The 21,281-nt window shown below is 45.7% G+C and overlaps 90 non-coding genes across 90 annotated transcripts; all 90 read left to right on the plus strand.

Moving 5' to 3' along the window:
• The first annotated feature begins 48 nt into the window (after nt 1-48).
• On the plus strand, nt 49-130 carry TRNAL-UAG (transfer RNA leucine (anticodon UAG)). The gene has a single exon. It is a non-coding gene; the product is annotated as a tRNA-Leu (tRNA).
• Nucleotides 131-200: 70 nt separating this feature from the next.
• Nucleotides 201-282, plus strand: TRNAL-CAG (transfer RNA leucine (anticodon CAG)). The gene has a single exon. It is a non-coding gene; the product is annotated as a tRNA-Leu (tRNA).
• A 70-nt stretch (nt 283-352) lies between these two features.
• TRNAL-UAG (transfer RNA leucine (anticodon UAG)) lies at nt 353-434 on the plus strand. Its single transcript has one exon. It is a non-coding gene; the product is annotated as a tRNA-Leu (tRNA).
• Nucleotides 435-506: 72 nt separating this feature from the next.
• On the plus strand, nt 507-588 carry TRNAL-AAG (transfer RNA leucine (anticodon AAG)). The gene has a single exon. It is a non-coding gene; the product is annotated as a tRNA-Leu (tRNA).
• Nucleotides 589-961: 373 nt separating this feature from the next.
• On the plus strand, nt 962-1,043 carry TRNAL-AAG (transfer RNA leucine (anticodon AAG)). The gene has a single exon. It is a non-coding gene; the product is annotated as a tRNA-Leu (tRNA).
• A 72-nt stretch (nt 1,044-1,115) lies between these two features.
• Nucleotides 1,116-1,197, plus strand: TRNAL-UAG (transfer RNA leucine (anticodon UAG)). The gene has a single exon. It is a non-coding gene; the product is annotated as a tRNA-Leu (tRNA).
• A 70-nt stretch (nt 1,198-1,267) lies between these two features.
• TRNAL-CAG (transfer RNA leucine (anticodon CAG)) lies at nt 1,268-1,349 on the plus strand. The gene has a single exon. It is a non-coding gene; the product is annotated as a tRNA-Leu (tRNA).
• Nucleotides 1,350-1,570: 221 nt separating this feature from the next.
• TRNAL-UAG (transfer RNA leucine (anticodon UAG)) lies at nt 1,571-1,652 on the plus strand. Its single transcript has one exon. It is a non-coding gene; the product is annotated as a tRNA-Leu (tRNA).
• Nucleotides 1,653-1,722: 70 nt separating this feature from the next.
• Nucleotides 1,723-1,804, plus strand: TRNAL-AAG (transfer RNA leucine (anticodon AAG)). The gene has a single exon. It is a non-coding gene; the product is annotated as a tRNA-Leu (tRNA).
• A 70-nt stretch (nt 1,805-1,874) lies between these two features.
• On the plus strand, nt 1,875-1,956 carry TRNAL-AAG (transfer RNA leucine (anticodon AAG)). Its single transcript has one exon. It is a non-coding gene; the product is annotated as a tRNA-Leu (tRNA).
• A 70-nt stretch (nt 1,957-2,026) lies between these two features.
• TRNAL-UAG (transfer RNA leucine (anticodon UAG)) lies at nt 2,027-2,108 on the plus strand. The gene has a single exon. It is a non-coding gene; the product is annotated as a tRNA-Leu (tRNA).
• Nucleotides 2,109-2,180: 72 nt separating this feature from the next.
• On the plus strand, nt 2,181-2,262 carry TRNAL-AAG (transfer RNA leucine (anticodon AAG)). Its single transcript has one exon. It is a non-coding gene; the product is annotated as a tRNA-Leu (tRNA).
• Nucleotides 2,263-2,635: 373 nt separating this feature from the next.
• On the plus strand, nt 2,636-2,717 carry TRNAL-AAG (transfer RNA leucine (anticodon AAG)). The gene has a single exon. It is a non-coding gene; the product is annotated as a tRNA-Leu (tRNA).
• A 72-nt stretch (nt 2,718-2,789) lies between these two features.
• TRNAL-UAG (transfer RNA leucine (anticodon UAG)) lies at nt 2,790-2,871 on the plus strand. The gene has a single exon. It is a non-coding gene; the product is annotated as a tRNA-Leu (tRNA).
• A 70-nt stretch (nt 2,872-2,941) lies between these two features.
• Nucleotides 2,942-3,023, plus strand: TRNAL-AAG (transfer RNA leucine (anticodon AAG)). The gene has a single exon. It is a non-coding gene; the product is annotated as a tRNA-Leu (tRNA).
• A 70-nt stretch (nt 3,024-3,093) lies between these two features.
• Nucleotides 3,094-3,175, plus strand: TRNAL-AAG (transfer RNA leucine (anticodon AAG)). The gene has a single exon. It is a non-coding gene; the product is annotated as a tRNA-Leu (tRNA).
• A 70-nt stretch (nt 3,176-3,245) lies between these two features.
• Nucleotides 3,246-3,327, plus strand: TRNAL-UAG (transfer RNA leucine (anticodon UAG)). Its single transcript has one exon. It is a non-coding gene; the product is annotated as a tRNA-Leu (tRNA).
• Nucleotides 3,328-3,399: 72 nt separating this feature from the next.
• Nucleotides 3,400-3,481, plus strand: TRNAL-AAG (transfer RNA leucine (anticodon AAG)). Its single transcript has one exon. It is a non-coding gene; the product is annotated as a tRNA-Leu (tRNA).
• Nucleotides 3,482-3,854: 373 nt separating this feature from the next.
• On the plus strand, nt 3,855-3,936 carry TRNAL-AAG (transfer RNA leucine (anticodon AAG)). Its single transcript has one exon. It is a non-coding gene; the product is annotated as a tRNA-Leu (tRNA).
• A 72-nt stretch (nt 3,937-4,008) lies between these two features.
• Nucleotides 4,009-4,090, plus strand: TRNAL-UAG (transfer RNA leucine (anticodon UAG)). The gene has a single exon. It is a non-coding gene; the product is annotated as a tRNA-Leu (tRNA).
• Nucleotides 4,091-4,160: 70 nt separating this feature from the next.
• TRNAL-CAG (transfer RNA leucine (anticodon CAG)) lies at nt 4,161-4,242 on the plus strand. Its single transcript has one exon. It is a non-coding gene; the product is annotated as a tRNA-Leu (tRNA).
• Nucleotides 4,243-4,615: 373 nt separating this feature from the next.
• Nucleotides 4,616-4,697, plus strand: TRNAL-AAG (transfer RNA leucine (anticodon AAG)). The gene has a single exon. It is a non-coding gene; the product is annotated as a tRNA-Leu (tRNA).
• Nucleotides 4,698-4,767: 70 nt separating this feature from the next.
• Nucleotides 4,768-4,849, plus strand: TRNAL-AAG (transfer RNA leucine (anticodon AAG)). Its single transcript has one exon. It is a non-coding gene; the product is annotated as a tRNA-Leu (tRNA).
• A 70-nt stretch (nt 4,850-4,919) lies between these two features.
• Nucleotides 4,920-5,001, plus strand: TRNAL-UAG (transfer RNA leucine (anticodon UAG)). Its single transcript has one exon. It is a non-coding gene; the product is annotated as a tRNA-Leu (tRNA).
• Nucleotides 5,002-5,073: 72 nt separating this feature from the next.
• On the plus strand, nt 5,074-5,155 carry TRNAL-AAG (transfer RNA leucine (anticodon AAG)). Its single transcript has one exon. It is a non-coding gene; the product is annotated as a tRNA-Leu (tRNA).
• Nucleotides 5,156-5,528: 373 nt separating this feature from the next.
• On the plus strand, nt 5,529-5,610 carry TRNAL-AAG (transfer RNA leucine (anticodon AAG)). The gene has a single exon. It is a non-coding gene; the product is annotated as a tRNA-Leu (tRNA).
• A 72-nt stretch (nt 5,611-5,682) lies between these two features.
• On the plus strand, nt 5,683-5,764 carry TRNAL-UAG (transfer RNA leucine (anticodon UAG)). Its single transcript has one exon. It is a non-coding gene; the product is annotated as a tRNA-Leu (tRNA).
• A 70-nt stretch (nt 5,765-5,834) lies between these two features.
• TRNAL-AAG (transfer RNA leucine (anticodon AAG)) lies at nt 5,835-5,916 on the plus strand. Its single transcript has one exon. It is a non-coding gene; the product is annotated as a tRNA-Leu (tRNA).
• A 70-nt stretch (nt 5,917-5,986) lies between these two features.
• TRNAL-AAG (transfer RNA leucine (anticodon AAG)) lies at nt 5,987-6,068 on the plus strand. Its single transcript has one exon. It is a non-coding gene; the product is annotated as a tRNA-Leu (tRNA).
• Nucleotides 6,069-6,289: 221 nt separating this feature from the next.
• Nucleotides 6,290-6,371, plus strand: TRNAL-UAG (transfer RNA leucine (anticodon UAG)). The gene has a single exon. It is a non-coding gene; the product is annotated as a tRNA-Leu (tRNA).
• A 72-nt stretch (nt 6,372-6,443) lies between these two features.
• Nucleotides 6,444-6,525, plus strand: TRNAL-AAG (transfer RNA leucine (anticodon AAG)). Its single transcript has one exon. It is a non-coding gene; the product is annotated as a tRNA-Leu (tRNA).
• Nucleotides 6,526-6,597: 72 nt separating this feature from the next.
• Nucleotides 6,598-6,679, plus strand: TRNAL-UAG (transfer RNA leucine (anticodon UAG)). Its single transcript has one exon. It is a non-coding gene; the product is annotated as a tRNA-Leu (tRNA).
• A 375-nt stretch (nt 6,680-7,054) lies between these two features.
• TRNAL-UAG (transfer RNA leucine (anticodon UAG)) lies at nt 7,055-7,136 on the plus strand. Its single transcript has one exon. It is a non-coding gene; the product is annotated as a tRNA-Leu (tRNA).
• Nucleotides 7,137-7,206: 70 nt separating this feature from the next.
• Nucleotides 7,207-7,288, plus strand: TRNAL-AAG (transfer RNA leucine (anticodon AAG)). Its single transcript has one exon. It is a non-coding gene; the product is annotated as a tRNA-Leu (tRNA).
• Nucleotides 7,289-7,965: 677 nt separating this feature from the next.
• Nucleotides 7,966-8,047, plus strand: TRNAL-CAG (transfer RNA leucine (anticodon CAG)). The gene has a single exon. It is a non-coding gene; the product is annotated as a tRNA-Leu (tRNA).
• A 70-nt stretch (nt 8,048-8,117) lies between these two features.
• Nucleotides 8,118-8,199, plus strand: TRNAL-AAG (transfer RNA leucine (anticodon AAG)). The gene has a single exon. It is a non-coding gene; the product is annotated as a tRNA-Leu (tRNA).
• Nucleotides 8,200-8,269: 70 nt separating this feature from the next.
• TRNAL-UAG (transfer RNA leucine (anticodon UAG)) lies at nt 8,270-8,351 on the plus strand. Its single transcript has one exon. It is a non-coding gene; the product is annotated as a tRNA-Leu (tRNA).
• A 72-nt stretch (nt 8,352-8,423) lies between these two features.
• On the plus strand, nt 8,424-8,505 carry TRNAL-AAG (transfer RNA leucine (anticodon AAG)). The gene has a single exon. It is a non-coding gene; the product is annotated as a tRNA-Leu (tRNA).
• A 70-nt stretch (nt 8,506-8,575) lies between these two features.
• On the plus strand, nt 8,576-8,657 carry TRNAL-CAG (transfer RNA leucine (anticodon CAG)). Its single transcript has one exon. It is a non-coding gene; the product is annotated as a tRNA-Leu (tRNA).
• Nucleotides 8,658-8,726: 69 nt separating this feature from the next.
• On the plus strand, nt 8,727-8,808 carry TRNAL-UAG (transfer RNA leucine (anticodon UAG)). The gene has a single exon. It is a non-coding gene; the product is annotated as a tRNA-Leu (tRNA).
• Nucleotides 8,809-9,030: 222 nt separating this feature from the next.
• On the plus strand, nt 9,031-9,112 carry TRNAL-AAG (transfer RNA leucine (anticodon AAG)). Its single transcript has one exon. It is a non-coding gene; the product is annotated as a tRNA-Leu (tRNA).
• A 70-nt stretch (nt 9,113-9,182) lies between these two features.
• On the plus strand, nt 9,183-9,264 carry TRNAL-UAG (transfer RNA leucine (anticodon UAG)). The gene has a single exon. It is a non-coding gene; the product is annotated as a tRNA-Leu (tRNA).
• A 72-nt stretch (nt 9,265-9,336) lies between these two features.
• TRNAL-AAG (transfer RNA leucine (anticodon AAG)) lies at nt 9,337-9,418 on the plus strand. The gene has a single exon. It is a non-coding gene; the product is annotated as a tRNA-Leu (tRNA).
• A 373-nt stretch (nt 9,419-9,791) lies between these two features.
• On the plus strand, nt 9,792-9,873 carry TRNAL-AAG (transfer RNA leucine (anticodon AAG)). The gene has a single exon. It is a non-coding gene; the product is annotated as a tRNA-Leu (tRNA).
• A 375-nt stretch (nt 9,874-10,248) lies between these two features.
• Nucleotides 10,249-10,330, plus strand: TRNAL-UAG (transfer RNA leucine (anticodon UAG)). Its single transcript has one exon. It is a non-coding gene; the product is annotated as a tRNA-Leu (tRNA).
• A 70-nt stretch (nt 10,331-10,400) lies between these two features.
• Nucleotides 10,401-10,482, plus strand: TRNAL-AAG (transfer RNA leucine (anticodon AAG)). The gene has a single exon. It is a non-coding gene; the product is annotated as a tRNA-Leu (tRNA).
• A 677-nt stretch (nt 10,483-11,159) lies between these two features.
• On the plus strand, nt 11,160-11,241 carry TRNAL-CAG (transfer RNA leucine (anticodon CAG)). Its single transcript has one exon. It is a non-coding gene; the product is annotated as a tRNA-Leu (tRNA).
• A 70-nt stretch (nt 11,242-11,311) lies between these two features.
• TRNAL-AAG (transfer RNA leucine (anticodon AAG)) lies at nt 11,312-11,393 on the plus strand. Its single transcript has one exon. It is a non-coding gene; the product is annotated as a tRNA-Leu (tRNA).
• A 70-nt stretch (nt 11,394-11,463) lies between these two features.
• Nucleotides 11,464-11,545, plus strand: TRNAL-UAG (transfer RNA leucine (anticodon UAG)). The gene has a single exon. It is a non-coding gene; the product is annotated as a tRNA-Leu (tRNA).
• Nucleotides 11,546-11,617: 72 nt separating this feature from the next.
• Nucleotides 11,618-11,699, plus strand: TRNAL-AAG (transfer RNA leucine (anticodon AAG)). Its single transcript has one exon. It is a non-coding gene; the product is annotated as a tRNA-Leu (tRNA).
• Nucleotides 11,700-11,769: 70 nt separating this feature from the next.
• TRNAL-CAG (transfer RNA leucine (anticodon CAG)) lies at nt 11,770-11,851 on the plus strand. The gene has a single exon. It is a non-coding gene; the product is annotated as a tRNA-Leu (tRNA).
• A 69-nt stretch (nt 11,852-11,920) lies between these two features.
• On the plus strand, nt 11,921-12,002 carry TRNAL-UAG (transfer RNA leucine (anticodon UAG)). The gene has a single exon. It is a non-coding gene; the product is annotated as a tRNA-Leu (tRNA).
• A 70-nt stretch (nt 12,003-12,072) lies between these two features.
• Nucleotides 12,073-12,154, plus strand: TRNAL-AAG (transfer RNA leucine (anticodon AAG)). The gene has a single exon. It is a non-coding gene; the product is annotated as a tRNA-Leu (tRNA).
• A 70-nt stretch (nt 12,155-12,224) lies between these two features.
• On the plus strand, nt 12,225-12,306 carry TRNAL-AAG (transfer RNA leucine (anticodon AAG)). The gene has a single exon. It is a non-coding gene; the product is annotated as a tRNA-Leu (tRNA).
• A 70-nt stretch (nt 12,307-12,376) lies between these two features.
• Nucleotides 12,377-12,458, plus strand: TRNAL-UAG (transfer RNA leucine (anticodon UAG)). The gene has a single exon. It is a non-coding gene; the product is annotated as a tRNA-Leu (tRNA).
• A 72-nt stretch (nt 12,459-12,530) lies between these two features.
• On the plus strand, nt 12,531-12,612 carry TRNAL-AAG (transfer RNA leucine (anticodon AAG)). Its single transcript has one exon. It is a non-coding gene; the product is annotated as a tRNA-Leu (tRNA).
• A 373-nt stretch (nt 12,613-12,985) lies between these two features.
• Nucleotides 12,986-13,067, plus strand: TRNAL-AAG (transfer RNA leucine (anticodon AAG)). The gene has a single exon. It is a non-coding gene; the product is annotated as a tRNA-Leu (tRNA).
• Nucleotides 13,068-13,442: 375 nt separating this feature from the next.
• Nucleotides 13,443-13,524, plus strand: TRNAL-UAG (transfer RNA leucine (anticodon UAG)). Its single transcript has one exon. It is a non-coding gene; the product is annotated as a tRNA-Leu (tRNA).
• Nucleotides 13,525-13,594: 70 nt separating this feature from the next.
• On the plus strand, nt 13,595-13,676 carry TRNAL-AAG (transfer RNA leucine (anticodon AAG)). The gene has a single exon. It is a non-coding gene; the product is annotated as a tRNA-Leu (tRNA).
• A 677-nt stretch (nt 13,677-14,353) lies between these two features.
• TRNAL-CAG (transfer RNA leucine (anticodon CAG)) lies at nt 14,354-14,435 on the plus strand. The gene has a single exon. It is a non-coding gene; the product is annotated as a tRNA-Leu (tRNA).
• Nucleotides 14,436-14,505: 70 nt separating this feature from the next.
• On the plus strand, nt 14,506-14,587 carry TRNAL-AAG (transfer RNA leucine (anticodon AAG)). The gene has a single exon. It is a non-coding gene; the product is annotated as a tRNA-Leu (tRNA).
• Nucleotides 14,588-14,657: 70 nt separating this feature from the next.
• Nucleotides 14,658-14,739, plus strand: TRNAL-UAG (transfer RNA leucine (anticodon UAG)). The gene has a single exon. It is a non-coding gene; the product is annotated as a tRNA-Leu (tRNA).
• A 72-nt stretch (nt 14,740-14,811) lies between these two features.
• On the plus strand, nt 14,812-14,893 carry TRNAL-AAG (transfer RNA leucine (anticodon AAG)). Its single transcript has one exon. It is a non-coding gene; the product is annotated as a tRNA-Leu (tRNA).
• Nucleotides 14,894-14,963: 70 nt separating this feature from the next.
• On the plus strand, nt 14,964-15,045 carry TRNAL-CAG (transfer RNA leucine (anticodon CAG)). Its single transcript has one exon. It is a non-coding gene; the product is annotated as a tRNA-Leu (tRNA).
• A 69-nt stretch (nt 15,046-15,114) lies between these two features.
• Nucleotides 15,115-15,196, plus strand: TRNAL-UAG (transfer RNA leucine (anticodon UAG)). The gene has a single exon. It is a non-coding gene; the product is annotated as a tRNA-Leu (tRNA).
• Nucleotides 15,197-15,266: 70 nt separating this feature from the next.
• On the plus strand, nt 15,267-15,348 carry TRNAL-CAG (transfer RNA leucine (anticodon CAG)). The gene has a single exon. It is a non-coding gene; the product is annotated as a tRNA-Leu (tRNA).
• A 221-nt stretch (nt 15,349-15,569) lies between these two features.
• TRNAL-UAG (transfer RNA leucine (anticodon UAG)) lies at nt 15,570-15,651 on the plus strand. Its single transcript has one exon. It is a non-coding gene; the product is annotated as a tRNA-Leu (tRNA).
• A 70-nt stretch (nt 15,652-15,721) lies between these two features.
• Nucleotides 15,722-15,803, plus strand: TRNAL-AAG (transfer RNA leucine (anticodon AAG)). Its single transcript has one exon. It is a non-coding gene; the product is annotated as a tRNA-Leu (tRNA).
• A 70-nt stretch (nt 15,804-15,873) lies between these two features.
• On the plus strand, nt 15,874-15,955 carry TRNAL-AAG (transfer RNA leucine (anticodon AAG)). Its single transcript has one exon. It is a non-coding gene; the product is annotated as a tRNA-Leu (tRNA).
• A 70-nt stretch (nt 15,956-16,025) lies between these two features.
• Nucleotides 16,026-16,107, plus strand: TRNAL-UAG (transfer RNA leucine (anticodon UAG)). The gene has a single exon. It is a non-coding gene; the product is annotated as a tRNA-Leu (tRNA).
• Nucleotides 16,108-16,179: 72 nt separating this feature from the next.
• On the plus strand, nt 16,180-16,261 carry TRNAL-AAG (transfer RNA leucine (anticodon AAG)). Its single transcript has one exon. It is a non-coding gene; the product is annotated as a tRNA-Leu (tRNA).
• Nucleotides 16,262-16,331: 70 nt separating this feature from the next.
• TRNAL-CAG (transfer RNA leucine (anticodon CAG)) lies at nt 16,332-16,413 on the plus strand. The gene is given in 2 exon segments: nt 16,332-16,369; nt 16,379-16,413. It is a non-coding gene; the product is annotated as a tRNA-Leu (tRNA).
• Nucleotides 16,414-16,482: 69 nt separating this feature from the next.
• Nucleotides 16,483-16,564, plus strand: TRNAL-UAG (transfer RNA leucine (anticodon UAG)). The gene has a single exon. It is a non-coding gene; the product is annotated as a tRNA-Leu (tRNA).
• Nucleotides 16,565-16,634: 70 nt separating this feature from the next.
• TRNAL-CAG (transfer RNA leucine (anticodon CAG)) lies at nt 16,635-16,716 on the plus strand. The gene has a single exon. It is a non-coding gene; the product is annotated as a tRNA-Leu (tRNA).
• Nucleotides 16,717-16,785: 69 nt separating this feature from the next.
• On the plus strand, nt 16,786-16,867 carry TRNAL-UAG (transfer RNA leucine (anticodon UAG)). Its single transcript has one exon. It is a non-coding gene; the product is annotated as a tRNA-Leu (tRNA).
• Nucleotides 16,868-17,243: 376 nt separating this feature from the next.
• Nucleotides 17,244-17,325, plus strand: TRNAL-CAG (transfer RNA leucine (anticodon CAG)). Its single transcript has one exon. It is a non-coding gene; the product is annotated as a tRNA-Leu (tRNA).
• A 70-nt stretch (nt 17,326-17,395) lies between these two features.
• Nucleotides 17,396-17,477, plus strand: TRNAL-AAG (transfer RNA leucine (anticodon AAG)). The gene has a single exon. It is a non-coding gene; the product is annotated as a tRNA-Leu (tRNA).
• Nucleotides 17,478-17,547: 70 nt separating this feature from the next.
• Nucleotides 17,548-17,629, plus strand: TRNAL-UAG (transfer RNA leucine (anticodon UAG)). The gene has a single exon. It is a non-coding gene; the product is annotated as a tRNA-Leu (tRNA).
• Nucleotides 17,630-17,850: 221 nt separating this feature from the next.
• TRNAL-AAG (transfer RNA leucine (anticodon AAG)) lies at nt 17,851-17,932 on the plus strand. The gene has a single exon. It is a non-coding gene; the product is annotated as a tRNA-Leu (tRNA).
• Nucleotides 17,933-18,457: 525 nt separating this feature from the next.
• Nucleotides 18,458-18,539, plus strand: TRNAL-CAG (transfer RNA leucine (anticodon CAG)). The gene has a single exon. It is a non-coding gene; the product is annotated as a tRNA-Leu (tRNA).
• A 70-nt stretch (nt 18,540-18,609) lies between these two features.
• On the plus strand, nt 18,610-18,691 carry TRNAL-CAG (transfer RNA leucine (anticodon CAG)). Its single transcript has one exon. It is a non-coding gene; the product is annotated as a tRNA-Leu (tRNA).
• Nucleotides 18,692-18,915: 224 nt separating this feature from the next.
• Nucleotides 18,916-18,997, plus strand: TRNAL-AAG (transfer RNA leucine (anticodon AAG)). Its single transcript has one exon. It is a non-coding gene; the product is annotated as a tRNA-Leu (tRNA).
• Nucleotides 18,998-19,370: 373 nt separating this feature from the next.
• On the plus strand, nt 19,371-19,452 carry TRNAL-CAG (transfer RNA leucine (anticodon CAG)). The gene has a single exon. It is a non-coding gene; the product is annotated as a tRNA-Leu (tRNA).
• A 221-nt stretch (nt 19,453-19,673) lies between these two features.
• Nucleotides 19,674-19,755, plus strand: TRNAL-UAG (transfer RNA leucine (anticodon UAG)). Its single transcript has one exon. It is a non-coding gene; the product is annotated as a tRNA-Leu (tRNA).
• A 225-nt stretch (nt 19,756-19,980) lies between these two features.
• TRNAL-AAG (transfer RNA leucine (anticodon AAG)) lies at nt 19,981-20,062 on the plus strand. The gene has a single exon. It is a non-coding gene; the product is annotated as a tRNA-Leu (tRNA).
• A 70-nt stretch (nt 20,063-20,132) lies between these two features.
• On the plus strand, nt 20,133-20,214 carry TRNAL-UAG (transfer RNA leucine (anticodon UAG)). The gene has a single exon. It is a non-coding gene; the product is annotated as a tRNA-Leu (tRNA).
• Nucleotides 20,215-20,286: 72 nt separating this feature from the next.
• TRNAL-AAG (transfer RNA leucine (anticodon AAG)) lies at nt 20,287-20,368 on the plus strand. Its single transcript has one exon. It is a non-coding gene; the product is annotated as a tRNA-Leu (tRNA).
• A 221-nt stretch (nt 20,369-20,589) lies between these two features.
• Nucleotides 20,590-20,671, plus strand: TRNAL-AAG (transfer RNA leucine (anticodon AAG)). Its single transcript has one exon. It is a non-coding gene; the product is annotated as a tRNA-Leu (tRNA).
• Nucleotides 20,672-21,044: 373 nt separating this feature from the next.
• Nucleotides 21,045-21,126, plus strand: TRNAL-UAG (transfer RNA leucine (anticodon UAG)). The gene has a single exon. It is a non-coding gene; the product is annotated as a tRNA-Leu (tRNA).
• A 72-nt stretch (nt 21,127-21,198) lies between these two features.
• Nucleotides 21,199-21,280, plus strand: TRNAL-CAG (transfer RNA leucine (anticodon CAG)). The gene has a single exon. It is a non-coding gene; the product is annotated as a tRNA-Leu (tRNA).
• The last annotated feature ends 1 nt before the right edge of the window (nt 21,281 follows it).

Here is a 21,281-nt window from a genome sequence, read left to right on the forward strand (position 1 = left end):
TGTAAAATGAAGATTTTGCTGAATAGACTGAGTTTACCTATGTTTTCGGGTAGAGTGGCCGATTGGTCTAAGGTGCTGGTTTTAGGCACCGGTCTCTTCGAAGGCGTGGGTTCGAATCCCACCTCTATCAGACTCATGCATTTTGTTAGTATTATAACATGAAGCTCTTGCTTATTTGTCTGAGTTGACAAGTGTGTTCAGGTAGAGTGGCCGAGTGGTCTAAGGCGCTGGTTTCAGGTACCAGTCTCTTCGGAGGCGTGGGTTCGAATCCCACCTCTATCAGACTCATGCATTTTCTTAGTTTAATAACATGAAGCTCTTGCTTATTTGTCTGAGTTGACAAATGTGTTCAGGTAGAGTGGCCGAGTGGTCTAAGGCGCTGGTTTTAGGCACCAGTCTCTTCGGAGGCGTGGGTTCGAATCCCACCTCTATCAGACTCATGCATTTTGTTAGTTTAATAACATGAAGCTCTTGCTTATTTGTCTTAGTTGACTAGTGTTTGTCCAGGTAGAGTGGCCGAGTGGTCTAAGGCGCTGGTTTAAGGCACCAGTCTCTTCGGAGGCGTGGGTTCGAATCCCACCTCTATCAGACTCATGCATTTTCTTAGTTTAATAACATGAAGCTCTTGCTTATTTGTCTGAGTTTACTTTTGTTTTCAGGTAGAGTGGCCGAGTGGTCTAAGGCGCTGGTTTCAGGTACCTGTCTCTCCGGAGGCGTGGGTTCGAATCTCACCCCTATCAGTCTGTTGTGTTTTTAAGAATTGTAAAATGAATATTTTGCTGAATAGACTGAGTTTACTTATGTTTTCGGGTAGAGTGGCCGAGTGGCCTAAGGCGGTGGTTTTAGGCACCAGTCTCTTCGGAGGCGTGGGTTCGAATCCCACCTCAATCAGACTCATGCATTTTGTTAGTTTAATAACATGAAGCTCTTGCTTATTTGTCTGAGTTGACAAGTGTGTTCAGGTAGAGTGGCCGAGTGGTCTAAGGCGCTGGTTTAAGGCACCAGTCTCTTCGGAGGCGTGGGTTCGAATCCCACCTCAATCAGACTCATGCATTTTGTTAGTTTAATAACATGAAGCTCTTGCTTATTTGTCTTAGTTGACGAGTGTTTGTCCAGGTAGAGTGGCCGAGTGGTCTAAGGTGCTGGTTTTAGGCACCGGTCTCTTCGAAGGCGTGGGTTCGAATCCCACCTCTATCAGGCTCATGCATTTTGTTAGTATTATAACATGAAGCTCTTGCTTATTTCTCTGAGTTGACAAGTGTGTTCAGGTAGAGTGGCCGAGTGGTCTAAGGCGCTGGTTTCAGGTACCAGTCTCTTCGGAGGCGTGGGTTCGAATCCCACCTCTATCAGACGCATGCATATTCATAGTTTAATAACATGAAGCTCTTGCTCATTTGTCTGAGCTGACGTGTGTGTTCAGTTAGAGTGGCCGTGTGGTCTAAGGTGCTGGTTTCAGGTACCAGTCCCTACGGAGGCGTGGTTTCGAATCTCACCTCTATCAGTCTGTTGCGTTTTTAAGAATTTTAAAGTGAAGATTCTGCTTAATAGTCTGAGTTTACTTTTGTTTTCAGGTAGGGTGACCGAGTGGTCTAAGGCGCTGGTTTTAGGCACCGGTCTTTTCGAAGGCGTGGGTTCGAATCCCACCTCTATCAGACTCACGCATTTTGTTAGTTTAATAACATGAAGCTCTTGCTTATTTGTCTTAGATGACGTGTGTGTTGAGGTAGAGTGGCCGAGTGGTCTAAGGCGCTGGTTTAAGGCACCAGTCTCTTCGGAGGCATGGATTCGAATCCCACCTCTATCAGACTCATGCATTTTCTTAGTTTAATAACATGAAGCTCTTGCTTATTTGTCTGAGTTGACAAGTGTGTTCAGGTAGAGTGGCCGAGTGGTCTAAGGCGCTGGTTTAAGGCACCAGTCTCTTCGAAGGCATGGGTTCGAATCCCACCTCTATCAGACTCTTGCATTTTCTTAGTTTAATAACATGAAGCTCTTGCTTATTTGTCTGAGTTGACAAATGTGTTCAGGTAGAGTGGCCGAGTGGTCTAAGGCGCTGGTTTTAGGCACCAGTCTGTTCGGAGGCGTGGGTTCGAATCGCACCTCTATCAGACTCATGCATTTTGTTAGTTTAATAACATGAAGCTCTTGCTTATTTGTCTTAGTTGACGAGTGTTTGTCCAGGTAGAGTGGCCGAGTGTTCTAAGGCGCTGGTTTAAGGCACCAGTCTCTTCGGAGGCGTGGGTTCGAATCCCACCTCTATCAGACTCATGCATTTTATTAGTTTAATAACATGAAGCTCTTGCTTATTTGTCTGAGTTTACTTTTGTTTTCAGGTAGAGTGGCCGAGTGGTCTAAGGCGCTGGTTTCAGATACCTGTCTCTCCGGAGGCGTGGGTTCGAATCTCACCCCTATCAGTCTGTTGTGTTTTTAAGAATTGTAAAATGAATATTTTGCTGAATAGACTGAGTTTACCTATGTTTTCGGGTAGAGTGGCCGAGTGGCGTAAGGCGGTGGTTTTAGGCACCAGTCTCTTCGGAGGCGTGGGTTCGAATCCCACCTCAATCAGACTCATGCATTTTGTTAGTTTAATAACATGAAGCTCTTGCTTTTTTGTCTGAGTTGACAAGTGTGTTCAGGTAGAGTGGCCGAGTGGTCTAAGGCGCTGGTTTAAGGCACCAGTCTCTTCGGAGGCGTGGGTTCGAATCCCACCTCAATCAGACTCATGCATTTTGTTAGTTTAATAACATGAAGCTCTTGCTTATTTGTCTTAGTTGACGAGTGTTTGTCCAGGTAGAGTGGCCGAGTGGTCTAAGGTGCTGGTTTTAGGCACCGGTCTCTTCGAAGGCGTGGGTTCGAATCCCACCTCTATCAGACTCACGCATTTTGTTAGTTTAATAACATGAAGCTCTTGCTTATTTGTCTTAGATGACGTGTGTGTTCAGGTAGAGTGGCCGAGTGGTCTAAGGCGCTGGTTTAAGGCACCAGTCTCTTCGGAGGCATGGATTCGAATCCCACCTCTATCAGACTCATGCATTTTCTTAGTTTAATAACATGAAGCTCTTGCTTATTTGTCTGAGTTGACAAGTGTGTTCAGGTAGAGTGGCCGAGTGGTCTAAGGCGCTGGTTTAAGGCACCAGTCTCTTCGAAGGCATGGGTTCGAATCCCACCTCTATCAGACTCTTGCATTTTCTTAGTTTAATAACATGAAGCTCTTGCTTATTTGTCTGAGTTGACAAATGTGTTCAGGTAGAGTGGCCGAGTGGTCTAAGGCGCTGGTTTTAGGCACCAGTCTGTTCGGAGGCGTGGGTTCGAATCGCACCTCTATCAGACTCATGCATTTTGTTAGTTTAATAACATGAAGCTCTTGCTTATTTGTCTTAGTTGACGAGTGTTTGTCCAGGTAGAGTGGCCGAGTGGTCTAAGGCGCTGGTTTAAGGCACCAGTCTCTTAGGAGGCGTGGGTTCGAATCCCACCTCTATCAGACTCATGCATTTTATTAGTTTAATAACATGAAGCTCTTGCTTATTTGTCTGAGTTTACTTTTGTTTTCAGGTAGAGTGGCCGAGTGGTCTAAGGCGCTGGTTTCAGATACCTGTCTCTCCGGAGGCGTGGGTTCGAATCTCACCCCTATCAGTCTGTTGTGTTTTTAAGAATTGTAAAATGAATATTTTGCTGAATAGACTGAGTTTACTTATGTTTTCGGGTAGAGTGGCCGAGTGGCGTAAGGCGGTGGTTTTAGGCACCAGTCTCTTCGGAGGCGTGGGTTCGAATCCCACCTCAATCAGACTCATGCATTTTGTTAGTTTAATAACATGAAGCTCTTGCTTTTTTGTCTGAGTTGACAAGTGTGTTCAGGTACAGTGGCCGAGTGGTCTAAGGCGCTGGTTTAAGGCACCAGTCTCTTCGGAGGCGTGGGTTCGAATCCCACCTCAATCAGACTCATGCATTTTGTTAGTTTAATAACATGAAGCTCTTGCTTATTTGTCTTAGTTGACGAGTGTTTGTCCAGGTAGAGTGGCCGAGTGGTCTAAGGTGCTGGTTTTAGGCACCGGTCTCTTCGAAGGCGTGGGTTCGAATCCCACCTCTATCAGACTCATGCATTTTGTTAGTATTATAACATGAAGCTCTTGCTTATTTCTCTGAGTTGACAAGTGTGTTCAGGTAGAGTGGCCGAGTGGTCTAAGGCGCTGGTTTCAGGTACCAGTCTCTTCGGAGGCGTGGGTTCGAATCCCACCTCTATCAGACGCATGCATATTCATAGTTTAATAACATGAAGCTCTTGCTCATTTGTCTGAGCTGACGTGTGTGTTCAGTTAGAGTGGCCGTGTGGTCTAAGGTGCTGGTTTCAGGTACCAGTCCCTACGGAGGCGTGGTTTCGAATCTCACCTCTATCAGTCTGTTGCGTTTTTAAGAATTTTAAAGTGAAGATTCTGCTTAATAGTCTGAGTTTACTTTTGTTTTCAGGTAGGGTGACCGAGTGGTCTAAGGCGCTGGTTTTAGGCACCGGTCTTTTCGAAGGCGTGGGTTCGAATCCCCCCTTTATCAGACTCACGCATTTTGTTAGTTTAATAACATGAAGCTCTTGCTTATTTGTCTTAGATGACGTGTGTGTTCAGGTAGAGTGGCCGAGTGGTCTAAGGCGCTGGTTTAAGGCACCAGTCTCTTCGGAGGCATGGATTCGAATCCCACCTCTATCAGACTCATGCATTTTCTTAGTTTAATAACATGAAGCTCTTGCTTATTTGTCTGAGTTGACAAGTGTGTTCAGGTAGAGTGGCCGAGTGGTCTAAGGCGCTGGTTTAAGGCACCAGTCTCTTCGAAGGCATGGGTTCGAATCCCACCTCTATCAGACTCTTGCATTTTCTTAGTTTAATAACATGAAGCTCTTGCTTATTTGTCTGAGTTGACAAATGTGTTCAGGTAGAGTGGCCGAGTGGTCTAAGGCGCTGGTTTTAGGCACCAGTCTGTTCGGAGGCGTGGGTTCGAATCGCACCTCTATCAGACTCATGCATTTTGTTAGTTTAATAACATGAAGCTCTTGCTTATTTGTCTTAGTTGACGAGTGTTTGTCCAGGTAGAGTGGCCGAGTGGTCTAAGGCGCTGGTTTAAGGCACCAGTCTCTTCGGAGGCGTGGGTTCGAATCCCACCTCTATCAGACTCATGCATTTTATTAGTTTAATAACATGAAGCTCTTGCTTATTTGTCTGAGTTTACTTTTGTTTTCAGGTAGAGTGGCCGAGTGGTCTAAGGTGCTGGTTTCAGATACCTGTCTCTCCGGAGGCGTGGGTTCGAATCTCACCCCTATCAGTCTGTTGTGTTTTTAAGAATTGTAAAATGAATATTTTGCTGAATAGACTGAGTTTACTTATGTTTTCGGGTAGAGTGGCCGAGTGGCGTAAGGCGGTGGTTTTAGGCACCAGTCTCTTCGGATGCGTGGGTTCGAATCCCACCTCAATCAGACTCATGCATTTTGTTAGTTTAATAACATGAAGCTCTTGCTTTTTTGTCTGAGTTGACAAGTGTGTTCAGGTAGAGTGGCCGAGTGGTCTAAGGCGCTGGTTTAAGGCACCAGTCTCTTCGGAGGCGTGGGTTCGAATCCCACCTCAATCAGACTCATGCATTTTGTTAGTTTAATAACATGAAGCTCTTGCTTATTTGTCTTAGTTGACGAGTGTTTGTCCAGGTAGAGTGGCCGAGTGGTCTAAGGTGCTGGTTTTAGGCACCGGTCTCTTCGAAGGCGTGGGTTCGAATCCCACCTCTATCAGACTCACGCATTTTGTTAGTTTAATAACATGAAGCTCTTGCTTATTTGTCTTAGATGACGTGTGTGTTCAGGTAGAGTGGCCGAGTGGTCTAAGGCGCTGGTTTAAGGCACCAGTCTCTTCGGAGGCATGGATTCGAATCCCACCTCTATCAGACTCATGCATTTTCTTAGTTTAATAACATGAAGCTCTTGCTTATTTGTCTGAGTTGACAAGTGTGTTCAGGTAGAGTGGCCGAGTGGTCTAAGGCGCTGGTTTAAGGCACCAGTCTCTTCGGAGGCGTGGGTTCGAATCCCACCTCTATCAGACTCATGCATTTTATTAGTTTAATAACATGAAGCTCTTGCTTATTTGTCTGAGTTTACTTTTGTTTTCAGGTAGAGTGGCCGAGTGGTCTAAGGCGCTGGTTTCAGATACCTGTCTCTCCGGAGGCGTGGGTTCGAATCTCACCCCTATCAGTCTGTTGTGTTTTTAAGAATTGTAAAATGAATATTTTGCTGAATAGACTGAGTTTACTTATGTTTTCGGGTAGAGTGGCCGAGTGGCGTAAGGCGGTGGTTTTAGGCACCAGTCTCTTCGGAGGCGTGGGTTCGAATCCCACCTCTATCAGACTCATGCATTTTGTTAGTTTAATAACATGAAGCTCTTGCTTATTTGTCTTAGTTGACGAGTGTTTGTCCAGGTAGAGTGGCCGAGTGGTCTAAGGCGCTGGTTTAAGGCACCAGTCTCTTCGGAGGCGTGGGTTCGAATCCCACCTCAATCAGACTCATGCATTTTGTTAGTTTAATAACATGAAGCTCTTGCTTATTTGTCTTAGTTGACGAGTGTTTGTCCAGGTAGAGTGGCCGAGTGGTCTAAGGTGCTGGTTTTAGGCACCGGTCTCTTCGAAGGCGTGGGTTCGAATCCCACCTCAATCAGACTCATGCATTTTGTTAGTTTAATAACATTAAGCTCTTGCTTATTTGTCTTAGTTGACGAGTGTTTGTCCAGGTAGAGTGGCCGAGTGGTCTAACTCGCTGGTTTCAGGTAACAGTCTCTTCGGAGGTGTGGGTTCGAATCCCACCTCAATCAGACGCATGCATTTTCATAGTTCAATAACATGAAGCTCTTGCTCTTTTGTCTGAGCTGACGTGTGTGTTCAGTTAGAGTGGCCGTGTGGTCTAAGGTGTAGGTTTCAGGTACCAGTCTCTTCGGAGGCGTGGTTTCAAATCTCACTTCTATCAGTCTGTTGTGTTTTTAAGAATTTTAAAGTGAAGATTTTGCTTAATAGACTGAGTTTACTTATGTTTTCAGGTAGAGTGGCCGAGTGGTCTAAGGCGCTGGTTTTAGGCACCAGTCTCTTCGGAGGCGTGGGTTCGAATCCCACCTCAATCAGACTCATGCATTTTGTTAGTTTAATAACATGAAGCTCTTGCTTATTTGTCTGAGTTGACAAGTGTGTTCAGGTAGAGTGGCCGAGTGGTCTAAGGCGCTGGTTTAAGGCACCAGTCTCTTCGGAGGCGTGGGTTCGAATCCCACCTCAATCAGACTCATGCATTTTGTTAGTTTAATAACATGAAGCTCTTGCTTATTTGTCTGAGTTTACTTTTGTTTTCAGGTAGAGTGGCCTAGTGGTCTAAGGCGCTGGTTTCAGGTACCTGTCTCTTCGGAGGCGTGGGTTCGAATCTCACCCCTATCAGTCTGTTGTGTTTTTAAGAATTGTAAAATGAAGATTTTGCTGAATAGACTGAGTTTACTTATGTTTTCGGGTAGAGTGGCCGAGTGGCCTAAGGCGGTGGTTTTAGTCACCAGTCTCTTCGGAGGCGTGGGTTCGAATCCCACCTCTATCAGACTCATGCATTTTGTTAGTTTAATAACATGAAGCTCTTGCTTATTTGTCTTCGTTGACGTGTGTGTTCAGTTAGAGTGGCCATGTGGTCTAAGGTGCTGGTTTTAGGCACCGGTCTCTTCGAAGGCGTGGGTTCGAATCCCACCTCTATCAGACTCATGCATTTTGTTAGTTTAATAACATGAAGCTCTTTCTTATTTGTCTGAGTTGACAAGTGTGTTCAGGTAGAGTGGCCGAGTGGTCTATGGCGATGGTTTCAGATACCAGTCTCTTCGGAGTCGTGGTTTCGAATCCCACCTCTATCAGACGCATGCATATTCATAGTTTAATAACATGAAGCTCTTGCTCATTTGTCTGAGCTGACGTGTGTGTTCAGGTAGAGTGGCCGTGTGGTCTAAGGTGCTGGTTTCAGGTACCAGTCTCTTCGGAGGCGTGGGTTCGAATCCCACCTCTATCAGACTCATGCATTTTCTTAGTTTAATAACATGAAGCTCTTGCTTTTTTGTCTGAGTTGACAAGCGTGTTCAGGTAGAGTGGCCGAGTGGTCTAAGGGGCTGGTTTAAGGCACCAGTCTCTTCGGAGGCGTGGGTTCGAATCCCACCTCTATCAGACTCATGCATTTTCTTAGTTTAATAACATGAAGCTCTTGCTTATTTGTCTGAGTTGACAAATGTGTTCAGGTAGAGTGGCCGAGTGGTCTAAGGCGCTGGTTTTAGGCACCAGTCTCTTCGGAGGCGTGGGTTCGAATCCCACCTCTATCAGACCCATGCATTTTGTTAGTTTAATAACATGAAGCTCTTGCTTATTTGTCTTAGTTGACTAGTGTTTGTCCAGGTAGAGTGGCCGAGTGGTCTAAGGCGCTGGTTTAAGGCACCAGTCTCTTCGGAGGCGTGGGTTCGAATCCCACCTCTATCAGACTCATGCATTTTCTTAGTTTAATAACATGAAGCTCTTGCTTATTTGTCTGAGTTGACAAGTGTGTTCAGGTAGAGTGGCCGAGTGGTCTAAGGCGCTGGTTTCAGGTACCAGTCTCTTCGGAGGCGTGGGTTCGAATCTCACCTCTATCAGTCTGTTGCGTTTTTAAGAATTTTAAAGTGAAGATTCTGCTTAATAGTCTGAGTTTACTTTTGTTTTCAGGTAGGGTGACCGAGTGGTCTAAGGCGCTGGTTTTAGGCACCGGTCTTTTCGAAGGCGTGGGTTCGAATCCCACCTCTATCAGACTCACGCATTTTGTTAGTTTAATAACATGAAGCTCTTGCTTATTTGTCTTAGATGACGTGTGTGTTCAGGTAGAATGGCCGAGTGGTCTAAGGCGCTGGTTTAAGGCACCAGTCTCTTCGGAGGCATGGATTCGAATCCCACCTCTATCAGACTCATGCATTTTCTTAGTTTAATAACATGAAGCTCTTGCTTATTTGTCTGAGTTGACAAGTGTGTTCAGGTAGAGTGGCCGAGTGGTCTAAGGCGCTGGTTTAAGGCACCAGTCTCTTCGAAGGCATGGGTTCGAATCCCACCTCAATCAGACTCATGCATTTTCTTAGTTTAATAACATGAAGCTCTTGCTTATTTGTCTGAGTTGACAAATGTGTTCAGGTAGAGTGGCCGAGTGGTCTAAGGCGCTGGTTTTAGGCACCAGTCTGTTCGGAGGCGTGGGTTCGAATCCCACCTCTATCAGACTCATGCATTTTGTTAGTTTAATAACATGAAGCTCTTGCTTATTTGTCTTAGTTGACGAGTGTTTGTCCAGGTAGAGTGGCCGAGTGGTCTAAGGCGCTGGTTTAAGGCACCAGTCTCTTCGGAGGCGTGGGTTCGAATCCCACCTCTATCAGACTCATGCATTTTATTAGTTTAATAACATGAAGCTCTTGCTTATTTGTCTGAGTTTACTTTTGTTTTCAGGTAGAGTGGCCGAGTGGTCTAAGGCGCTGGTTTCAGATACCTGTCTCTCCGGAGGCGTGGGTTCGAATCTCACCCCTATCAGTCTGTTGTGTTTTTAAGAATTGTAAAATGAATATTTTGCTGAATAGACTGAGTTTACTTATGTTTTCGGGTAGAGTGGCCGAGTGGCGTAAGGCGGTGGTTTTAGGCACCAGTCTCTTCGGAGGCGTGGGTTCGAATCCCACCTCAATCAGACTCATGCATTTTGTTAGTTTAATAACATGAAGCTCTTGCTTTTTTGTCTGAGTTGACAAGTGTGTTCAGGTAGAGTGGCCGAGTGGTCTAAGGCGCTGGTTTAAGGCACCAGTCTCTTCGGAGGCGTGGGTTCGAATCCCACCTCAATCAGACTCATGCATTTTGTTAGTTTAATAACATTAAGCTCTTGCTTATTTGTCTTAGTTGACGAGTGTTTGTCCAGGTAGAGTGGCCGAGTGGTCTAACTCGCTGGTTTCAGGTAACAGTCTCTTCGGAGGTGTGGGTTCGAATCCCACCTCAATCAGACGCATGCATTTTCATAGTTCAATAACATGAAGCTCTTGCTCATTTGTCTGAGCTGACGTGTGTGTTCAGTTAGAGTGGCCGTGTGGTCTAAGGTGTAGGTTTCAGGTACCAGTCTCTTCGGAGGCGTGGTTTCGAATCTCACTTCTATCAGTCTGTTGTGTTTTTAAGAATTTTAAAGTGAAGATTTTGCTTAATAGACTGAGTTTACTTATGTTTTCAGGTAGAGTGGCCGAGTGGTCTAAGGCGCTGGTTTTAGGCACCAGTCTCTTCGGAGGCGTGGGTTCGAATCCCACCTCAATCAGACTCATGCATTTTGTTAGTTTAATAACATGAAGCTCTTGCTTATTTGTCTGAGTTGACAAGTGTGTTCAGGTAGAGTGGCCGAGTGGTCTAAGGCGCTGGTTTAAGGCACCAGTCTCTTCGGAGGCGTGGGTTCGAATCCCACCTCAATCAGACTCATGCATTTTGTTAGTTTAATAACATGAAGCTCTTGCTTATTTGTCTGAGTTTACTTTTGTTTTCAGGTAGAGTGGCCTAGTGGTCTAAGGCGCTGGTTTCAGGTACCTGTCTCTTCGGAGGCGTGGGTTCGAATCTCACCCCTATCAGTCTGTTGTGTTTTTAAGAATTGTAAAATGAAGATTTTGCTGAATAGACTGAGTTTACTTATGTTTTCGGGTAGAGTGGCCGAGTGGCCTAAGGCGGTGGTTTTAGTCACCAGTCTCTTCGGAGGCGTGGGTTCGAATCCCACCTCTATCAGACTCATGCATTTTGTTAGTTTAATAACATGAAGCTCTTGCTTATTTGTCTTCGTTGACGTGTGTGTTCAGTTAGAGTGGCCATGTGGTCTAAGGTGCTGGTTTTAGGCACCGGTCTCTTCGAAGGCGTGGGTTCGAATCCCACCTCTATCAGACTCATGCATTTTGTTAGTTTAATAACATGAAGCTCTTTCTTATTTGTCTGAGTTGACAAGTGTGTTCAGGTAGAGTGGCCGAGTGGTCTATGGCGATGGTTTCAGATACCAGTCTCTTCGGAGTCGTGGTTTCGAATCCCACCTCTATCAGACGCATGCATATTCATAGTTTAATAACATGAAGCTCTTGCTCATTTGTCTGAGCTGACGTGTGTGTTCAGGTAGAGTGGCCGTGTGGTCTAAGGTGCTGGTTTCAGGTACCAGTCTCTTCGGAGGCGTGGGTTCGAATCCCACCTCTATCAGACTCATGCATTTTCTTAGTTTAATAACATGAAGCTCTTGCTTTTTTGTCTGAGTTGACAAGCGTGTTCAGGTAGAGTGGCCGAGTGGTCTAAGGGGCTGGTTTAAGGCACCAGTCTCTTCGGAGGCGTGGGTTCGAATCCCACCTCTATCAGACTCATGCATTTTCTTAGTTTAATAACATGAAGCTCTTGCTTATTTGTCTGAGTTGACAAATGTGTTCAGGTAGAGTGGCCGAGTGGTCTAAGGCGCTGGTTTTAGGCACCAGTCTCTTCGGAGGCGTGGGTTCGAATCCCACCTCTATCAGACCCATGCATTTTGTTAGTTTAATAACATGAAGCTCTTGCTTATTTGTCTTAGTTGACTAGTGTTTGTCCAGGTAGAGTGGCCGAGTGGTCTAAGGCGCTGGTTTAAGGCACCAGTCTCTTCGGAGGCGTGGGTTCGAATCCCACCTCTATCAGACTCATGCATTTTCTTAGTTTAATAACATGAAGCTCTTGCTTATTTGTCTGAGTTGACAAGTGTGTTCAGGTAGAGTGGCCGAGTGGTCTAAGGCGCTGGTTTCAGGTACCAGTCTCTTCGGAGGCGTGGGTTCGAATCTCACCTCTATCAGTCTGTTGCGTTTTTAAGAATTTTAAAGTGAAGATTCTGCTTAATAGTCTGAGTTTACTTTTGTTTTCAGGTAGGGTGACCGAGTGGTCTAAGGCGCTGGTTTTAGGCACCGGTCTTTTCGAAGGCGTGGGTTCGAATCCCACCTCTATCAGACTCACGCATTTTGTTAGTTTAATAACATGAAGCTCTTGCTTATTTGTCTTAGATGACGTGTGTGTTCAGGTAGAGTGGCCGAGTGGTCTAAGGCGCTGGTTTAAGGCACCAGTCTCTTCGGAGGCATGGATTCGAATCCCACCTCTATCAGACTCATGCATTTTCTTAGTTTAATAACATGAAGCTCTTGCTTATTTGTCTGAGTTGACAAGTGTGTTCAGGTAGAGTGGCCGAGTGGTCTAAGGCGCTGGTTTAAGGCACCAGTCTCTTCGAAGGCATGGGTTCGAATCCCACCTCAATCAGACTCATGCATTTTCTTAGTTTAATAACATGAAGCTCTTGCTTATTTGTCTGAGTTGACAAATGTGTTCAGGTAGAGTGGCCGAGTGGTCTAAGGCGCTGGTTTTAGGCACCAGTCTGTTCGGAGGCGTGGGTTCGAATCCCACCTCTATCAGACTCATGCATTTTGTTAGTTTAATAACATGAAGCTCTTGCTTATTTGTCTTAGTTGACGAGTGTTTGTCCAGGTAGAGTGGCCGAGTGGTCTAAGGCGCTGGTTTAAGGCACCAGTCTCTTCGGAGGCGTGGGTTCGAATCCCACCTCTATCAGACTCATGCATTTTATTAGTTTAATAACATGAAGCTCTTGCTTATTTGTCTGAGTTTACTTTTGTTTTCAGGTAGAGTGGCCGAGTGGTCTAAGGCGCTGGTTTCAGATACCTGTCTCTCCGGAGGCGTGGGTTCGAATCTCACCCCTATCAGTCTGTTGTGTTTTTAAGAATTGTAAAATGAATATTTTGCTGAATAGACTGAGTTTACTTATGTTTTCGGGTAGAGTGGCCGAGTGGCGTAAGGCGGTGGTTTTAGGCACCAGTCTCTTCGGAGGCGTGGGTTCGAATCCCACCTCAATCAGACTCATGCATTTTGTTAGTTTAATAACATGAAGCTCTTGCTTTTTTGTCTGAGTTGACAAGTGTGTTCAGGTAGAGTGGCCGAGTGGTCTAAGGCGCTGGTTTAAGGCACCAGTCTCTTCGGAGGCGTGGGTTCGAATCCCACCTCAATCAGACTCATGCATTTTGTTAGTTTAATAACATTAAGCTCTTGCTTATTTGTCTTAGTTGACGAGTGTTTGTCCAGGTAGAGTGGCCGAGTGGTCTAACTCGCTGGTTTCAGGTAACAGTCTCTTCGGAGGTGTGGGTTCGAATCCCACCTCAATCAGACGCATGCATTTTCATAGTTCAATAACATGAAGCTCTTGCTCATTTGTCTGAGCTGACGTGTGTGTTCAGTTAGAGTGGCCGTGTGGTCTAAGGTGTAGGTTTCAGGTACCAGTCTCTTCGGAGGCGTGGTTTCGAATCTCACTTCTATCAGTCTGTTGTGTTTTTAAGAATTTTAAAGTGAAGATTTTGCTTAATAGACTGAGTTTACTTATGTTTTCAGGTAGAGTGGCCGAGTGGTCTAAGGCGCTGGTTTTAGGCACCAGTCTCTTCGGAGGCGTGGGTTCGAATCCCACCTCAATCAGACTCATGCATTTTGTTAGTTTAATAACATGAAGCTCTTGCTTATTTGTCTGAGTTGACAAGTGTGTTCAGGTAGAGTGGCCGAGTGGTCTAAGGCGCTGGTTTAAGGCACCAGTCTCTTCGGAGGCGTGGGTTCGAATCCCACCTCAATCAGACTCATGCATTTTGTTAGTTTAATAACATGAAGCTCTTGCTTATTTGTCTGAGTTTACTTTTGTTTTCAGGTAGAGTGGCCGAGTGGTCTAAGGCGCTGGTTTCAGGTACCTGTCTCTTCGGAGGCGTGGGTACGAATCTCACCCCTATCAGTCTGTTGTGTTTTTAAGAATTGTAAAATGAAGATTTTGCTGAATAGACTGAGTTTACTTATGTTTTCGGGTAGAGTGGCCGAGTGGCCTAAGGCGGTGGTTTTAGTCACCAGTCTCTTCGGAGGCGTGGGTTCGAATCCCACCTCTATCAGACTCATGCATTTTGTTAGTTTAATAACATGAAGCTCTTGCTTATTTGTCTTCGTTGACGTGTGTGTTCAGTTAGAGTGGCCGTGTGGTCTAAGGTGCTGGTTTTAGGCACCGGTCTCTTCGAAGGCGTGGGTTCGAATCCCACCTCTATCAGACTCATGCATTTTGTTAGTTTAATAACATGAAGCTCTTTCTTATTTGTCTGAGTTGACAAGTGTGTTCAGGTAGAGTGGCCGAGTGGTCTATGGCGATGGTTTCAGATACCAGTCTCTTCGGAGTCGTGGTTTCGAATCCCACCTCTATCAGACGCATGCATATTCATAGTTTAATAACATGAAGCTCTTGCTCATTTGTCTGAGCTGACGTGTGTGTTCAGGTAGAGTGGCCGTGTGGTCTAAGGTGCTGGTTTCAGGTACCAGTCTCTTCGGAGGCGTGGGTTCGAATCCCACCTCTATCAGACTCATGCATTTTCTTAGTTTAATAACATGAAGCTCTTGCTTTTTTGTCTGAGTTGACAAGCGTGTTCAGGTAGAGTGGCCGAGTGGTCTAAGGGGCTGGTTTAAGGCACCAGTCTCTTCGGAGGCGTGGGTTCGAATCCCACCTCTATCAGACTCATGCATTTTCTTAGTTTAATAACATGAAGCTCTTGCTTATTTGTCTGAGTTGACAAATGTGTTCAGGTAGAGTGGCCGAGTGGTCTAAGGCGCTGGTTTTAGGCACCAGTCTCTTCGGAGGCGTGGGTTCGAATCCCACCTCTATCAGACTCATGCATTTTGTTAGTTTAATAACATGAAGCTCTTGCTTATTTGTCTTAGTTGACTAGTGTTTGTCCAGGTAGAGTGGCCGAGTGGTCTAAGGCGCTGGTTTAAGGCACCAGTCTCTTCGGAGGCGTGGGTTCGAATCCCACCTCTATCAGACTCATGCATTTTCTTAGTTTAATAACATGAAGCTCTTGCTTATTTGTCTGAGTTGACAAGTGTGTTCAGGTAGAGTGGCCGAGTGGTCTAAGGCGCTGGTTTCAGGTACCAGTCTCTTCGGAGGCGTGGGTTCGAATCTCACCCCTATCAGTCTGTTGTGTTTTTAAGAATTGTAAAATGAAGATTTTGCTGAATAGACTGAGTTTACTTATGTTTTCGGGTAGAGTGGCCGATTGGTCTAAGGTGCTGGTTTTAGGCACCGGTCTCTTCGAAGGCGTGGGTTCGAATCCCACCTCTATCAGACTCATGCATTTTGTTAGTATTATAACATGAAGCTCTTGCTTATTTGTCTGAGTTGACAAGTGTGTTCAGGTAGAGTGGCCGAGTGGTCTAAGGCGCTGGTTTCAGGTACCAGTCTCTTCGGAGGCGTGGGTTCGAATCCCACCTCTATCAGACGCATGCATATTCATAGTTTAATAACATGAAGCTCTTGCTCATTTGTCTGAGCTGACGTGTGTGTTCAGTAAGAGTGGCCGTGTGGTCTAAGGTGCTGGTTTCAGGTACCAGTCCCTACGGCGGCGTGGTTTCGAATCTCACCTCTATCAGTCTGTTGTGTTTTTAAGAATTTTAAAGTGAAGATTCTGCTTAATAGACTGAGTTTACTTTTGTTTTCAGGTAGGGTGACCGAGTGGTCTAAGGCGCTGGTTTTAGGCACCGGTCTTTTCGAAGGCGTGGGTTCGAATCCCACCTCTATCAGACTCACGCATTTTGTTAGTTTAATAACATGAAGCTCTTGCTTATTTGTCTTAGATGACGTGTGTGTTCAGGTAGAGTGGCCGAGTGGTCTAAGGCGCTGGTTTAAGGCACCAGTCTCTTCGGAGGCATGGATTCGAATCCCACCTCTATCAGACTCATGCATTTTCTTAGTTTAATAACATGAAGCTCTTGCTTATTTGTCTGAGTTGACAAGTGTGTTCAGGTAGAGTGGCCGAGTGGTCTAAGGCGCTGGTTTAAGGCACCAGTCTCTTCGAAGGCATGGGTTCGAATCCCACCTCTATCAGACTCATGCATTTTCTTAGTTTAATAACATGAAGCTCTTGCTTATTTGTCTGAGTTGACAAATGTGTTCAGGTAGAGTGGCCGAGTGTTCTAAGGCGCTGGTTTTAGGCACCAGTCTGTTCGGAGGCGTGGGTTCGAATCCCACCTCTATCAGACTCATGCATTTTGTTAGTTTAATAACATGAAGCTCTTGCTTATTTGTCTTAGTTGAGGAGTGTTTGTCCAGGTAGAGTGGCCGAGTGGTCTAAGGCGCTGGTTTAAGGCACCAGTCTCTTCGGAGGCGTGGGTTCGAATCCCACCTCTATCAGACTCATGCATTTTCTTAGTTTAATAACATGAAGCTCTTGCTTATTTGTCTGAGTTTACTTTTGTTTTCAGGTAGAGTGGCCGAGTGGTCTAAGGCGCTGGTTTCAGGTACCTGTCTCTCCGGAGGCGTGGGTTCGAATCTCACCTCTATCAGTCTGTTGTGTTTTTAAGAATTGTAAAATGAATATTTTGCTGAATAGACTGAGTTTACTTATGTTTTCGGGTAGAGTGGCCGAGTGGCCTAAGGCGGTGGTTTTAGGCACCAGTCTCTTCGGAGGCGTGGGTTCGAATCCCACCTCTATCAGACTCATGCATTTTGTTAGTATTATAACATGAAGCTCTTGCTTATTTGTCTGAGTTGACAAGTGTGTTCAGGTAGAGTGGCCGAGTGGTCTAAGGCGCTGGTTTCAGGTACCAGTCTCTTCGGAGGCGTGGGTTCGAATCTCACATCTATCAGTCTGTTGTGTTTTTAAGAATTTTAAAGTGAAGATTTTGCTTAATAGACTGAGTTTACTTATGTTTTCAGGTAGAGTGGGCGAGTGGTCTAAGGCGCTGGTTTTAGGCACCAGTCTCTTCGGAGGCGAGGGTTCGAATCCCGCCTCTATCAGACTCATGCATTTTCTTAGCTTAATAACATGAAGCTCTTGCTTATTTGTCTTAGTTGACGAGTGTTTGTCCAGGTACGGTGGCCGAGTGGTCTCAGGCGCTGGTTTCAGGTACCAGTCAATTTCGGAGGCGTGGGTTCGAATCCCACCTCTATCAGACTCATGCATTTTCATAGTTTAATAACACGAAGCTCTTGCTCATTTGTCTGAGCTGACGTGTGTGTTCAGTTAGAGTGGCCGTGTGGTCTAAGGTGCTGGTTTCAGGTACCAGTCCCTTCGGAGGCGTGGTTTCGAATCTCACCTCTATCAGTCTGTTGTGTTTTTAAGAATTTTAAAGTGAAGATTCTGCTTAATAGACTGAGTTTACTTTTGGTTTCAGGTAGGGTGGCAGAGTGGTCTAAGGCGCTGGTTTCAGGTACCAGTCTCTTCGGAGGCGTGGATTCGAATCCCACCTCTATCAGACTCACGCATTTTGTTAGTTTAATAACATGAAGCTCTTGCTTATTTGTCTTAGATGACGTGTGTGTTCAGGTAGAGTGGCCGAGTGGTCTAAGGCGCTGGTTTAAGGCACCAGTCTCTTCGGAGGCGTGGGTTCGAATCCCACCTCTATCAGACTCATGCATTTTCTTAGTTTAATAACATGAAGCTCTTGCTTATTTGTCTGAGTTGACAAATGTGTTCAGGTAGAGTGGCCGAGTGGTCCAAGGCGCTGGTTTTAGGCACCAGTCTCTTCGGAGGCGTGGGTTCGAATCTCACCCCTATCAGTCTATTGTGTTTTTAAGAATTGTAAAATGAATATTTTGCTGAATAGACTGAGTTTACTTATGTTTTCGGGAAGAGTGGCCGAGTGGCCTAAGGCGGTGATTTTAGGCACCAGTCTCTTCGGAGGCGTGGGTTCGAATCCCACCTCAATCAGACTCATGCATTTTGTTAGTTTAATAACATGAAGCTCTTGCTTATTTGTCTGAGTTGACAAGTGTGTTCAGGTAGAGTGGCCGAGTGGTCTAAGGCGCTGGTTTAAGGCACCAGTCTCTTCGGAGGCGTGGGTTCGAATCCCACCTCAATCAGACTCATGCATTTTGTTAGTTTAATAACATGAAGCTCTTGCTTATTTGTCTGAGTTTACTTTTGTTTTCAGGTAGAGTGGCCGAGTGGTCTAAGGCGCTGGTTTCAGGTACCTGTCTCTTCGGAGGCGTGGGTTCGAATCTCACCCCTATCAGTCTGTTGTGTTTTTAAGAATTGTAAAATGAAGATTTTGCTGAATAGACTGAGTTTACTTATGTTTTCGGGAAGAGTGGCCGAGTGGCCTAAGGCGGTGGTTTTAGTCACCAGTCTCTTCGGAGGCGTGGGTTCGAATCCCACCTCTATCAGACTCATGCATTTTGTTAGTTTAATAACATGAAGCTCTTGCTTATTTGTCTTCGTTGACGTGTGTGTTCAGTTAGAGTGGCCGTGTGGTCTAAGGTGCTGGTTTTAGGCACCGGTCTCTTCGAAGGCGTGGGTTCGAATCCCACCTCTATCAGACTCATGCATTTTGTTAGTTTAATAACATGAAGCTCTTTCTTATTTGTCTGAGTTGACAAGTGTGTTCAGGTAGAGTGGCCGAGTGGTCTAAGGCGATGGTTTCAGATACCAGTCTCTTCGGAGTCGTGGTTTCGAATCCCACCTCTATCAGACGCATGCATATTCATAGTTTAATAACATGAAGCTCTTGCTCATTTGTCTGAGCTGACGTGTGTGTTCAGGTAGAGTGGCCGTGTGGTCTAAGGTGCTGGTTTCAGGTACCAGTCTCTTCGGAGGCGTGGGTTCGAATCCCACCTCTATCAGACTCATGCATTTTCTTAGTTTAATAACATGAAGCTCTTGCTTTTTTGTCTGAGTTGACAAGCGTGTTCAGGTAGAGTGGCCGAGTGGTCTAGGGGGCTGGTTTAAGGCACCAGTCTCTTCGGAGGCGTGGGTTCGAATCCCACCTCTATCAGACTCATGCATTTTCTTAGTTTAATAACATGAAGCTCTTGCTTATTTGTCTGAGTTGACTAGTGTTTGTCCAGGTAGAGTGGCCGAGTGGTCTAAGGCGCTGGTTTAAGGCACCAGTCTCTTCGGAGGCGTGGGTTCGAATCCCACCTCTATCAGACTCATGCATTTTGTTAGTTTAATAACATGAAGCTCTTGCTTATTTGTCTGAGTTGACAAGTGTGTTCAGGTAGAGTGGCCGAGTGGTCTAAGGCGCTGGTTTCAGGTACTAGTCTCTTCGGAGGCGTGGGTTCGAATCTCACCCCTATCAGTCTGTTGTGTTTTTAAGAATTGTAAAATGAAGATTTTGCTGAATAGACTGAGTTTACTTATGTTTTCGGGTAGAGTGGCCGATTGGTCTAAGGTGCTGGTTTTAGGCACCGGTCTCTTCGAAGGCGTGGGTTCGAATCACACCTCTATCAGACTCATGCATTTTGTTAGTATTATAACATGAAGCTCTTGCTTATTTGTCTGAGTTGACAAGTGTGTTCAGGTAGAGTGGCCGAGTGGTCTAAGGCGCTGGTTTCAGGTACCAGTCTCTTCGGAGGCGTGGGTTCGAATCCCACCTCTATCAGACGCATGCATATTCATAGTTTAATAACATGAAGCTCTTGCTCATTTGTCTGAGCTGACGTGTGTGTTCAGTAAGAGTGGCCGTGTGGTCTAAGGTGCTGGTTTCAGGTACCAGTCCCTACGGAGGCGTGGTTTCGAATCTCACATCTATCAGTCTGTTGTGTTTTTAAGAATTTTAAAGTGAAGATTTTGCTTAATAGACTGAGTTTACTTATGTTTTCAGGTAGAGTGGCCGAGTGGTCTAAGGCGCTGGTTTTAGGCACCAGTCTCTTCGGAGGCGAGGGTTCGAATCCCGCCTCTATCAGACTCATGCATTTTCTTAGCTTAATAACATGAAGCTCTTGCTTATTTGTCTTAGTTGACGAGTGTTTGTCCAGGTACGGTGGCCGAGTGGTCTCAGGCGCTGGTTTCAGGTACCAGTCAATTTCGGAGGCGTGGGTTCGAATCCCACCTCTATCAGACTCATGCATTTTCATAGTTTAATAACACGAAGCTCTTGCTCATTTGTCTGAGCTGACGTGTGTGTTCAGTTAGAGTGGCCGTGTGGTCTAAGGCGCTGGTTTAAGGCACCAGTCTCTTCGGAGGCGTGGGTTCGAATCCCACCTCTATCAGACTCATGCATTTTCTTAGTTTAATAACATGAAGCTCTTGCTTATTTGTCTGAGTTGACAAATGTGTTCAGGTAGAGTGGCCGAGTGGTCCAAGGCGCTGGTTTTAGGCACCAGTCTCTTCGGAGGCGTGGGTTCGAATCCCACCTCTATCAGACTCATGCATTTTGTTAGTTTAATAACATGAAGCTCTTGCTTATTTGTCTTAGTTGACGAGTGTTTGTCCAGGTAGAGTGGCCGAGTGGTCTAAGGCGCTGGTTTAAGGCACCAGTCTCTTCGGAGGCGTGGGTACGAATCCCACCTCTATCAGACTCATGCATTTTCTAAGTTTAATAACATGAAGCTCTTGCTTATTTGTCTGAGTTTACTTTTGTTTTCAGGTAGAGTGGCCGAGTGGTCTAAGGCGCTGGTGTCAGGTACCTGTCTCTTCGGAGGCGTGGGTTCGAATCTCACCCCTATCAGTCTGTTGTGTTTTTAAGAATTGTAAAATGAAGATTTTGCTGAATAGACTGAGTTTACTTATGGTTTCGGGTAGAGTGGTCGAGTGGCCTAAGGCGCTGGTTTAAGGCACCAGTCTCTTCGGAGGTGTGGGTTCGAATCCCACCTCTATCAGACTCATGCATTTTGTTAGTTTAATAACATGCAGCTGTTGCTTATTTGTCTGATTTGACAAGTGTGTTCAGGTAGAGTGGCCGAGTGGTCTTAGGCGCTGGTTTCAGGTACCAGTCTCTTCGGAGGCGTGGGTTCGAATCCTAACTCTATGGGACGCAAGCATATTCATAGTTTAATAACATAAAGCTCTTGCTCATTTGTCTGAGCTGACGTGTGTGTTCAGTTAGAATGGCCGTGTGGTCTAAGGTGCTGGTTTCAGGTACCAGTCCCTTCGGAGGCGTGGTTTCGAATCTCACCTCTATCAGTCCGTTGTGTTTTTAAGAATTTTAAAGTGAAGATTTTGCTTAATAGACTGAGTTTACTTTTGTTTTCAGGTAGAGTGGCCGAGTGGTCTAAGGCGCTGGTTTTAGGCACCGGTCTCTTCGGAGGCGTGGGGTCGAATCCCACCTCTATCAGACTCATGCATTTTCTTAGCTTAATAACATGAAGCTCTTGCTTATTTGTCTTAGTTGACGAGTGTTTGTCCAGGTACAGTGGCCGAGTGGTCTAAGGCGCTGGTTTCAGGTACCAGTCTCTTCGGAGGCGTGGGTTAGAATCCCACCTCTATCAG

This window comes from Phalangium opilio, unplaced genomic scaffold (assembly GCF_054372755.1).
Source record: "Phalangium opilio isolate 3A_F unplaced genomic scaffold, DU_Popi_V2 ptg000031l_1, whole genome shotgun sequence".
Lineage (NCBI taxonomy): Eukaryota > Metazoa > Arthropoda > Arachnida > Opiliones > Phalangiidae > Phalangium > Phalangium opilio.